Source organism: Anolis carolinensis, chromosome 4, assembly GCF_035594765.1.
Source record: "Anolis carolinensis isolate JA03-04 chromosome 4, rAnoCar3.1.pri, whole genome shotgun sequence".
NCBI lineage: Eukaryota > Metazoa > Chordata > Lepidosauria > Squamata > Dactyloidae > Anolis > Anolis carolinensis.
Genome location: NC_085844.1, coordinates 252436650 through 252449145, shown reverse-complemented (window position 1 = coordinate 252449145; position 12496 = coordinate 252436650). Strand labels below are relative to the sequence as shown.

The 12496-nt window shown below is 44.2% G+C and overlaps 1 protein-coding gene and 1 long non-coding RNA gene across 2 annotated transcripts in view; one reads left to right on the top strand and one right to left on the bottom strand.

Moving 5' to 3' along the window:
- Positions 1–12496, top strand: part of ctnnbl1 (catenin beta like 1) — a 168888-nt gene that overhangs the window by 137195 nt on the left and 19197 nt on the right. The window lies entirely within an intron of this gene.
- Positions 10387–11761, bottom strand: LOC134298569 (uncharacterized). The gene is made up of 2 exons (XR_010005677.1): positions 11259–11761; positions 10387–10981 (listed from the first exon to the last, which is right to left on the bottom strand). It is a non-coding gene; the product is annotated as an uncharacterized LOC134298569 (long non-coding RNA).

Here is a 12496-nt window from a genome sequence, read left to right as displayed (position 1 = left end):
CTCCAGGGCAGCTTAGAGAAGCACACAGGAACAACCTTTCAACCCAATAGTAAAAAAAAAAATTCCGTGTCAGGAGCGACTTGAGAAACTGCAAGTCGCTTCTGGAGTGAGAGAATTGGCCATCTGCAAGGACGTTGCCCAGGGGACGCCCGGATGTTTTGATGTTTTACCATCCTTCTGGGAGGCTTCTCTCATGTCCCTGCATGGAGCTGGAGCTGATAGAGGGAGCTCATCCACGCTCTCCCCGAGTGGGATTCGAACCTGGCAGCCTTCAGGTCAGCAACCCAACCTTCAAGTCACAAGGCTTTAACCCACTACGCCATCGGGGGCTCCAAATAGTAAAATGCATTGGACAGATAGCGAAACAGGTCTGAGAGCAAATCAAGCCGCAACTCATCTAGAAGCTGAAATGACCAAACGTTGATCACATCATGAGACGACAACATGTCTGATTGGAAACAACTGATAATTCTTGGTAAAGCAAAAAGGCGTAGAAGAAGAGGCAGACGTCATTCCAGGTGGGTTGATTTAATCATGAATTTGCAAGACTGTGGGTGACCAGAGGCCCTGCATCCAGAACGGGTTGGGTCACCAAGGGCCGAAGTTTCCTTGATGGCAAATAGCAGCTGCAAAGGGTGAACCCAGAGGAAGGCACTGGCACCATGGCAGAAGCGCTTTCCAGCTCCGCCGCTTCCAAGTTTTCACTCTGCCCGGCACCGCCAGCCCTGTTTGTTTTTGGATTAGCAGAGTGTTGTAATCTTCTTGATGAAGGATTATGAGTCCCGTCGAAACATAATCCCCAGAAGTCTCCCAGGAGCCGACGGAGCGCCACACACCTCGAATGGTGCAGCGCTTGAAGGAAGGCGTAATCTCTCCGTGCCTGAGGGTCTGTGGAGCTGAGGAAGGCTTGCGTGGCTCAAGAGCTCTCCGTCCTTTTGGGCAGCAAAAGGTCATTGTCTGGAAACACAAATAGAACAGGTGAAGGTCTTTCTGGACTTCAGCGATGGATGGACCCAACCCAAGGATGCATCATCCACCACTTCCTGGATATCACCTGGAGTTTCAGACACAACTGTCTCAAAAAATGGAAGAAAACTAACATCTAGATCAAGTGGCATAAAATTCCTCTTGGAGATCTCACAAGAAGTTCTGTTTTGGTTATACTTCTTCTGCAGTAGTCCTGTACTCAGTTCTGGGTATATCCCCACAACTGGAATGTCTCCAAATCCCCAAAGAGTAAGGCAACGAGATGGTAAGAAATCTGGAAGATGAAGTTGGGGGAATCACGGATGTTTAGCCCGAGGAAGAGAAGCCCAAGAGGTGAAGGGGTGGAGCTGTCTTCAGATATCTGAAGGGCTGTCTTCACGTAGAAATTAGAGTGAAAAGAGGTTCCTGAGAATAAGAATGGATTGCCTAGGAAGGTAAAAGTTCTTTCTCAGAGATGCATTTGATGTGGATTCCTGTTCCAGCATGAACTGTTTCACTCAATGCTCCTTGCAGCTCCCTTTCGGAATCTGTGCTGTCTTGAGAGCTGAATCAGTGCCTTGGAAAGCCAACTATTGCTGTGGACACTCTCAAAGACAAATGGGAGTGTTGCATTTCAGATAGAGTACTCGTGAGTCTCACTTGAAAGAGGAAAGCAGGGTATAAATATAACAGCCACAATGACAATAACAATAATGAAAAAAGGACCCAGTTGAGGGAGGCAGGTGCACACAGCTGGATTTATCCAATGTGCAACAAAGACACATCTGAAGTGGTAAATGGCTTTTGGCCCAAATGGTCCTCTTTTCCCTCTTGGTCAGTCAGATGCTGGAAAGTAGCGTTTGCCTTTGTATAGTGGGCCAGAAATGCATATAATCATAGCGTTAAAAGGGACTGACTATAGTTCAGCTAGCCCAACCATCTGCCCTGCTAGAATACACAACTGAAGCACTCCTCGGAGATGTCCATCCAACCCCCAAAGAAGGAAATCTCACCGTTCTCCCCAAACCCTAACCCTTTTCCAATGCCAAATTGGAACTTCATCTTACCAACAGGAAGCTCGTATTTATTTACTGAATTTATATCCCAGCTTTCTCTCAACATAAGAATCAGGAAGATGTGGACTCTTTCCAGAACTATGAAGCAAGCTTGTTTCAGAGATGGTGGGATCCTCTTTTTGGCTGTATAATTCAATGGTGGAAAGGGGATCATCCAAAAAGACCCCTTGACAGTGTTGTATTTAAAAATCTAAACATCACTGTGCTTTGTGTGATTTGGGACTTTAAAGTCATAAATGTTGAGATCCTTCTTACTCTGCTGTGTTTTGTAGCGAACGGAGTGGGCAGCGCTGCTTTTGTGGTTCCCCCGGGGTCTCCTTGGCCTTCCGCCTTCTGAGCCTCCGTCAGCCGCCTGTTTTACCTTTCCTTGTGACAAGTTAAGCTGACACCTGGAGTTAAACATGCGCCTGGCTTGCAGAGTCACGAACATAATGAATCAAGGTGTCAAGTAGCTTGAGGAAAACGAATTTGCTAATTGCCTGAACACTCGCAGAAAGGAAGGTTTGGAAACACTAGAGCCAAGGAAGGCGAGATCTGGTGTGATGGGAATGATAAAGCAGCCATCTGAGGAAAGAGCCTTGGATGCCCCTCCAAACCAGACAAACACTTGTGGTCGCCAGGGGCTACAACGTCCAGTTGCAGAATTTTACTGAATTTGGTTAGTGGTCATAGAATCCAAGAGATGAAAGGGACCCCAAAGGCCATCCAGCCCAGCCCTCATGTACCAAGCAGGAACATGTCATCCAAGTCCTCCCAACAGACGCCCATCCAGCTTCTGGAGAAGGTTTAAGTGGAATGTGTGCTTGGAACTCTCTTGGAACCCACTTTTTCTCCTCTTGGATAAAGACATATATTTATGCGCAGACTTATTTCTTGAAACCCTTGAAAATGTGCTAAGACCAAGGGGAAACTACCAAGAAACCTTCATTTCCTCATGCAGAAGTCAGAAAAACGTTGGAGGCCTGAAAGAGTGGAAGATTTGCATCCGCACTCGAGGTCTGACGCAGCCCGCAAGGCTCCCAGAAGCCAACGAGGGTCGTATTAATGTGGGCCAGCCTCTTCTGCTCGTTGGGGAGAGACAGCACATTTATTACTTTAATTACATGTTTCTCCACATTTAGCCCATCGCCAGCCTTTGGGGAAAACAGGGAAGGAGGACAGAGATGCAAATCCATGCACCAGGTAAACTGACGGCGTTCCTGAAACTGGTTCAGAGTTTGGGCTGGAATTAATTTTGGGTGGCTTCTGGTGTGAAGACTGATCCTCTCTGCAAGGATGGCATTCGTTTTGGAGCCTCATGCAGCATTTTGGAAACCAGGGTGCATTAATATTGGAGCTTAAGTGCCAGGCAGGGACTGGGGCAATGGAAATAAGAACTGGGCTTGAATGTTTCTCTCCTGTTTCTTTCAGCAGTGTTTACATTGGAGATGTTCTTCCACCTGGCGTTGTTCTTTAGTGTCTGAATTATTGCTTGGTGCCCATTATTTGGAGATTGGCAGACAACTGTAGGGCTGGGATAGTTCTTCGGACTATAAAATCCTAAATTCGGAAGATACCCCAAGAGGTCATCCAGTCCAGCCCCTTTCTCCCAGACAGGAACATCCTCATCCTGATGGGGACCTCAAGGCCATCTAGTCTATCCCTCTTCTTCCATGAAGGAATATATACAATTAAAACCCTCTCGAATGAGGCCAACACAGTCTCTGCTTTGAAATCTCCAAAGCGGAGAATCTAAATGAGCAAACAGAGCTTCGGGTTGCATCCAGAAAGCACTGATCTTTTTTCATAGAGCCATGTTTATACATCAGTTCACCTATTTATGCACCCAATGGAGTATGATTTCCAAAATGTATATAACTGAACTTCTACATTCAGTTATATTCAGTGATCTCTCTCACGCTGAACTTCTAAATTCATATTCCATGCATTTTATGGTATTGATTTGCATACCTTTACAAGAACAGAAACAGGGCAGCATAAGATATTTTGCTACTCCCATCCGCTACTCGTACGTTGAAGTATCTAAGAGCTTGGCTGGGGATGAAAAGGTGCGCTGCCCACCTGGTAATTGCATGGAATAGCTGGAAAGTGATGCCTTCCCCATACTTCCCAGTAATGTCGTTTCACTGCCTCTTTTGTGGTTCATACCACTCAAAAGAGGATGAGTCTCCTTGGTGCCAAATAGGACTCCTGTCTGTCTCATTTCCTCTGTTTTGCAAGCAATAAAAGGCAAGGACCAAGGGCTGGGGTCTTGAAGGTACCTGATGACAAGTGTGAAAATACCTTGAGAGCTTCCCTTCCCTCTCTCTTCATCCTCCAGTAGGTAAGCTGCTGCTCCAATTTAGAATCATAGAATAATAGAGTTGGACGAGACCACATAGGCCATCTAGTCCCACCCCTTGTCATGCAGGAAAAGCGCAATCAAAGCACCCCTGACAGGTGGCCATCCAACCTCTGTTTACAAGCTTCCAAGGAAGGAGCTTCCACCAGATTCCAAGGCAGAGAGTTCCACTGTTGAACAGCTTTACTTACAGTCAGGAAGTTCTTCCTAATGTTCAGGTGTCTTTGAACCTATTGCTGCATTGAGTCGTAGTTTCAAGGGCAGCAGAAAACTGTCCGAGCGCGTGGTTTGGATAAACACACATACAGCAGAAAATCAACGAAGAATCACTGGCACCAATAACGAGGCTGAAGCCTGTTTGGCTATCTACAAAAGATTTACTAACAAACGGATAACTCTCAAGACGATATATACAGACAGAGTGCAGAGAACAGAGAGCAGAGGGCAGAGGAATAACACAGGGAGCTATTTATAACCATCTCTGCTGTCTGATGCAATACACAGTTAACTCTTTACACACTCGCATAGTGGACAGCAGACAGTGCATGATGCAATCATAGAATCATAGAATAGTAGAGTTGGAAGAGACCACATGGGCCATCCAGTCCAACCCCCTGCTAAGAAGCAGGAAATCGCATTCAAAGCACCCCCGACAGATGGCCATCCAGCCTCTGCTTAAAAGCCTCCAAAGAAGGAGCCTCCACCACGGCCCCGGGGAGAGAGTTCCACTGTCAAACAGCTCTCACAGTGAGGAAGTTCTTCCTGATGTTCAGGTGGAATCTCCTTTCCTGTAGTTTGAAGCCATTGTTCCGTGTCCTAGTCTGCAGGGCAGCAGAAAACAATCCTCCCTATGGATTCCCTTCACGTATTTATACATGGCTATCATGTCTCCTCTCAGCTCTAGCTCACATTGCACCACTATAACTCAATTACATTTAAACAACTCTATATACAATCATTCCCACTTCAACAAAAACAAGCCTTCTGCCTCCTCCTTATGACATCCTTTCATATATTTATGCTTGGCTCCTCTCAACCTTCTCTTCTGCAAGCTAAACATACCCAGTTCTTTAAGCCACTCCTCATTGGGATTATTCATGGTCTCAAGACCTATGATCATTTTAGTTGCCCTCCTCTGGACACCTTCCAGCTTAGAGTCAATATCTCTTTTGAATTCTGCTGCTCAGAATTGCACACAGGGTTATTCCAGAGAAAGAGGTCTGACCAAAGCCGAATAGAGAGGCGCCACGACTTCCCTTGATCTGGACACTAGACTCGTTTTGATGCAACCCAAAATCCCATTGGCTTTTTAGCTGCTGCATCACACCCTTGACTGGAGCCCCCAGGGTTGCTTACTTGAAGGTTGGGTTGCTGACCTGAAGGCTGCCAGGTTCAAATCCCACCCGGGGAGAGCGCGGACGAGCTCCCTCTATCAGCTCCAGCTCCTGGGGACATGAGAGAAGTCCCACAAGGATGGTAAAAACATCAAACATCCGGGCATCCCCTGGGCAACGTCCTTGCAGACAGGCAATTCTGTCACACCAGAAGCGACTTGTAGTTTCTCAAGTTGCTCCCGGCATGAAAAAGAAAACACTCTTTTAAAAAAATCTTTATTAAAGCTTTTTTTCAATATACATATTAAAATGAAAAGATAGATATCTTAGGTTAGATAGAGAAATAAGTGACAGAAAAGAGAAAACAAAAAAAGGGGGTGGGGTAAAGTGAGGGACAGGAATGAGGGGAATAGGGAAGCGGCGGGGGGGGGGGGGGGGGGTCCAGATAGAAACAGTTTAAAAACAATAAAAAACAAAAAGTTTAATTAGATTTGACTTCCGAGCATCTTCTTGGAGGTTTTCTTCCTTTTCTTTCTTTTTCAGTTTTTTCTCTTTTTCTCTCTCTCCTTGTCTTCTTTCTCCTTTCCTGTTCCGGTGAGTTTTCCTTCTCTTTCTCAACTTTTTATTATTTCTTCTATTAAATCTGTTATCCGTTATTGTTATTTTATTATTCCTATTTTTGTTTAATTACTGTTTTTTTCCAAATTTCTATTTCTAACACTCTTGACTCATGTACAAATTGTTTTCTACAAAGACCTCAAGATCCTTTTCACGTGGACTTATCGAGCCAGGCATCGTCCATCCTGTATCTTTGAATTTCATTTTTCCTGCCTAAGTGTAATATCTTACATTTGTCCTTGTTGAAATTCATTGTGTTGGTTTTGCCCAGTCATCTCTTTAACCTGTCCTCTGGAGTATTAGCTTTTCCTCCCAGTTTGGTCCCATCTGCAAACTTGATAAGTATGCGTTTGGGTGTAAAAGAGCCCATTCTGGTGGAGAGAAAGAAGCACAGGATTGGCATGGAGGGCACGGAGCCTCCCTGAGCCTTCTCTTCCTCATTTGAAACCAAACCGAGGTCTGGCCAGGTTTTGGGGCGGCTCCCGTTGCTTTATCCCGAAGCTTGTTGACAAGAAACGGTTCCTGCTCTTCCCACCCATCTCCCTTCCCCAGATCCTCTTTGCCTGTTTTTTTAATACCCCCTTCTTTGTTCAGATGCTGTATTTGGGGTCTTGGTTTTTCCTGATTTCCTGGAAGCGGCATCAGTATTCTGGCGAAGTGCATACCAGCCTTTCCCCTCCAGCCCCCTGCTTGTTTTCCTCCCAGGCAGATGTCCATTAGAGTGCCTTGGAAATTGGTGGAGAGGGAGGGAGGGGTTTAGGTTGGAAGGAAAAACAACAACAGTATCTGAGAGCTTGATTTTGAGGGGACCTCCCGCTGCGGCAGCTGCCAGCCCCGGAATAGATGGATCTGTATTCCAGCCCGCCTCCGCCAAAGACCAATCTAATTAGGATATTCTGCACACCGCCTGCATCCCAAGGCCTCCCAGCCTCCTTGGTGATGGAAACCAGTCTGCAAATGATCTCTATTTTCTCCTATAGGTTTTATCTTTGCATCCTTGGAAGGGACTCCCAAAGGGCATCCAGTCCAACCCAATTCCGCCAGTGCAGGGATCCTTATTATACTTATTTTCATTCAGAAGTAAAGAAAAAGAAAGATCCCATATACATTGCCATATAATGCAGTCTAACACTGTGTTGTGTGTTCAATGTAGACCAGGCATGGACAAACTTGGGCTCTTCAGGTGTTTTAGATTTCAGCTCTCACATTAAAGTCCAAAACACCTGGAGTGCCCAAGTTTGCCCACACCTGGTGTAGACTCATATAATGCAATTCAATGCAGTAAAATTGGATTACATGAGTGTATACTGAGTCTATGGCAGAGTAGATAACTGTGGTTTTTAACTTTGAATGTGTTTTAATGGATATTAATTATGATTTTTTTAAAAAACATTTAGTTCTGTTTTAATGTTTGCATATTTGTATATTTTAAATTGTCTGCTAATGCTTTTATGTTAAGACGTTTTGAGTCTCCTTCGGGAGAGATAAAGCTGGGTATAAATACAGTAGAGTCTCACTTATCCAACACTCGCTTATCCAACGTTCTGTATTATCCAACGCATTTTTATAGTGAATGTTTTCAATACATTGTGATATTTTGCTAAATTCGTAAATACAGTAATTACTACATAGCATTACTGTGTATTGAACTACTTTTTCTGTCAAATTTGTTGTATAACATGTTTTGGTGCTTCATTTGTAAAATCATAACCTAATTTGATGTTTAATAGGCTTTTCCTTAATCCCTCTTTATTATCCAACATATTCGCTTATCCAACGTTCTGCTGGCCCGTTTACGTTGGATAAGCGAGACTCTACTGTAAATAAAATAATCATCATAATAAGGGGGCCAAAGACAATACAAACAAAGCAAATTTGCATAGCTAAAATCACAACATCTTGCAAAATTAAATCTAAGACAAATACACTGAACCTCCACCAATATACAGTTACCAAACACACAACTGCAGAAACTATTCTATGAACTTCACACTCACTGTTCTTTTTTCCTCCTTGTTTTTTACTCCCTTTAGAAAGAACTTCTCCTTTAGTAACATTCCCCTAATTCACAAATCCAACAGTTAAAATTTCCCCCCATCGTTGGTTTGGAAAAATGATAAATCAGTTCCAATCCTTCTTGATGTTTGTCAGAGATTTCTCTTTATTCAGCAATGTCAGTTTATCCATCTTGGCTCATTCTTCTTGCTGTAGGTTGACTAGCCCATTCCATCTCTGAGCATAGACAATATTGGCTGTGGTTATAATATGCTGTAGTCATCTTCCATGTTTACATTCTAGTTGATCATCCAGCATCCCCAACGAAGAAAAGGCTAGGTTCATCATGATTTCCCCTTAGCCATTTCCTCCAGCATCATTTGTATTTGAGTCCAATATTTCTGGGCCTTTGTGCAAGACCATCACAAATGGGAAAACGTCCCAACATTTCCAACATTTGCTTGAATTGCATTGGTACATCTTGGAAAGTCTCAGCATCAAGTACAACTGTTCTATCATCTTTAAAAAAAAACTTCTTTCAAATCATTAGTCAAGTTAAACTTGGAGGAGAGGATAAACAAGATAAACAGGGGGGTGATTATTTATATCTGGTCAACACAAGCAAACTAGAGTGACATGTGCCCTCACTCACACTCCTTTCAGTATAACTGATGGATGCTGTTCCGTTGGCGTTTTTGGTTGCCCAACATCCAATGTTGTGTCAACTCCAGTTGTGCATTTTCACATAACATTGGGGAGGTATTGAAACATCTCCAGTGGAAGTGGGGTCCCATGGGTCATTCCTCCCCATTTCAGGAAAAGTTGAGCTTTGGATTTGACTGAAGGTGCATCTGAATTCTATATTGGATTAAAATAAACCAACCTGGGGACTTGGTATAAATAGTGTTTGATTGCACCAGGAGCTGGCAGAGTATATCCTGGACCTCCAAAATAAAATTATAGAATGTAATTTATTTATTTCTATATCAGGACTTCAAGCTGGAGACAGGAAGGATATATGTGTTGTCGAAGGCTTTCATGGCCAGGATCACAAGGTTGTTGTATGTTTTCCAGGCTGTATGGCCATGTTCCAGAAGTATTCTCTCCTGGCCTCACAACCCCTGAGGATGCCTGCCATAGGTGTGGGTGAAACGTCAGGAGAGAATACTTCTGGAACATGGCCAGACAGCCCGGAAAACATACAACAACCTTAGGAAGGATATATTTTGCTTCCTTTCTCCAACTTCAAGTCTTGGTCTAAAAAGTCTCTGACAGAATATATCCTGATAAACAAAACCTCCAAAATTAAATCATAAAGAATAGAGACAAAGCCTGGACTCTGTGGTCCAGGACTTTAAGGGAGGAGAAGCAAGACTTTTGTGTCTTTTCAGGAAAATATCATATGATATAAACATATCCAGGCTTATGTGGTCACTGGTTTCTCTTTTCCAATCCTTCTCTTTGTGTGCTGAAGTATAGCTTCCTTTTTTTGCTCTTGTTCATGAGACACAAGGAGGTTGTTTTCCATTTCCTAGCCTTAGTGATTCATCCTTCCTTTCTCCAAATAAGAAGCAGTAAATCAGGGGAGTCTTGGGAATTGCAAAGCCGTGGAGTTGGGTTGAGGTTGAGCCTAGAGTCACACTGGAAGGGGTATAGATTCCTCAACAGGGCATAATCAAAGCTGCAAATGTGGAGGGAGTTTTAGGTAGGAATTGTGTTTGATGTCTCATTCTCTGCAGTGCTGGAAATTGTGGAACTGAAGGAAAATTCAGTGGCGGGAGAGATCTTATAGGAAGGAATGCCCTCTGTTCCCAGACACACAACCCTGGTACGCAAGCGGTGCCAAACACACATGCAGTGGTCACCTTGCAGCTGTGTTGACTCATATACTGCGTTGATGTCCTCTTTATATATATGTCCCTCCTGCGGAAGGACAGACCCAGAGTGGGTCCCATAGTGAGGTAACAAGTGTATCGCCTCCTCTCTTCCTTCAGCATCTCTCCCCTCCATTCCACTCCTTTGTCTTGGCGCATGACAAATGGACACCACCACCGGCTGAAATCTGTTGCAGTGGGAGCAACATTTATTAGCGCCTAATGAAACCTGTGCACTCCTTGACGAACCATGCCGACCGTTCTCTGTTTTCTAGATATAGGACATGTAGCAGGGGACGGCTGTGGCAAGAAAGAAAGGTCTCTTGCGTGTTGTTTGGGACCTCGGCTGCCGGTTTCTCGGAAGAGCCTCTCCAGCAGGTGCGCACAGGGGTCCGTGCGCAATTGATCGCAATCGATCACGTCTCCTTGTGGCCCCAGGGCTGGCTCAGGCAGAGCCATGGAAACCCCACGTTAATCCGTCTTGACAGCAGTGAAGAGATGAGCGTTTTCCTCCGTATCTGGCTGTTTCCTCGTTGAAAAATAACAAACCCTGACGCCGACGCAGGCAAGTTTATGGCTCCTTCTGGCTCATCCGTCTTCATCAGCTCCGGATTAATGCAAAGGCAGCTGCCTGGGCGAAGTCGGGTCAGTGTTTTCTACCAGAAGGCTTCCCACCTGAGGTCTCTTGCCCATCATGAAGCACATGCCTGTCGCAGGATGCTGGTACAAGAAGTGATTTCTAGTTTCCAAATCACAACCTCCCTGAACCACTGCAAGCTGTGTCAGAAACAAGCAAAATATAGCAGTCCTTTCACAGCACAAACATGCTTCAACCCATCTATCAGCAGAGTCCAACTGACAGCGTTGACCTTATCTACACACTGTTTAGTAAACTCATGAATCCAGATTTTCATCCAAAATGTCCAGAGGCTTTAATCTTCACAGTTGCAATATTTACAAAATGTACAAACAAGATACGCAGATCCACTTTCAGCTTGTTATTGCAAGTGTCAGTGTCATCAAATAATCATATACAATGTAGGCAGATACTCACACCGAGTCACACGGGAGAGAGAAAGATGGATTCTTTCATCTTCCTTGATAGGTCATCAGTAAGAGACAATGGCTGATGCAACCCCTTTGCAGTTACCCATACGTGGTTATGACCCGGCCATTACCACACACCCTTAGGTATTGCATCATGACACAGTCATTACCCAGGTGCTATTGATATATCATATCTTCATCCAACAGTTGTTTTCTATGGTTACAAATGCTTCGGCATTTCTATATAACATGTTTCCCCATGTGTCTCTCGGGTGGATGGGGTTGCTTTTTTCTTTGGACAAAGCTCACGTCCTTAGACTCAATGTTCATTGAATCCTAGAGTTTCTAGGATAGATCCCTATTCTGCCAGGCAGGAACATCCAATCAAAGCACTCCCAACAGATGGCCATCCAGTCTCTGTTGAAACCCCTCCAGAGACTCCACTGGGTTACTAGGCTTTGAGATATTCCTCTGTCAAACAGCTCTGATCATCAGGATGTTCTTTATAACGTTGAAGTGGAATCTTTTCCTGCAGCCTGACTCAATTGTGGCTTATTCTCCAGAGCAGCAGAAACCAAGCTCGCCCATTCCTTCTCAATGGGATATCCTTTTAAATATGGCTCTCATATCCATTCTCTGCCTTGTTTTCTCCAAGCTAAACATATCTAGCCTTAAGCTGCTCCTTATAGTAACTCATAGTTTCCAAACCTGTGACCACTTTGGTTCCTCTTCTGGAGACATTCCACATTCTCCATCTCCTCCTTGAATTGTTTTGCCCAGAACTGGACCCAGGGCTGTTAATATTCCAAGTGAGAAGATCTGACCAAAGCAGGAGAGAGTGGGACTATGATTTCCCTCCATCCAGATGCAATGCTCCTCTTGATGCAGCCTAGAGTTACATTGGCTTTTTTCGCTGCTACATCACAAGTGAAGCACCTGCCTCGCCAGTGCAAATCATCTGTCCTAATTTGAGGCGTAGTTTTCCAGTGTTTACTTGAAATGTTAAAGAAGTTTGTCTCTTTGGGTCTGGAGATATTGATACGACATTTGGACCATGGAGAATATTTCTTCTGAAAGGCAGAATTATTTTATTTTAAAATATTTTTTGTTTAATCTCCTGGCCGTGCGACTCTGCAATTGAGGAGGAAAAAGAAGAATTGGTTGTAAAAGTTGTGTTGTCGAAGGCTTTCATGGCCGGGATCACAGGGTTGTTGTATGTCTTTTGGGCTGTGTGGCCATGTTCTA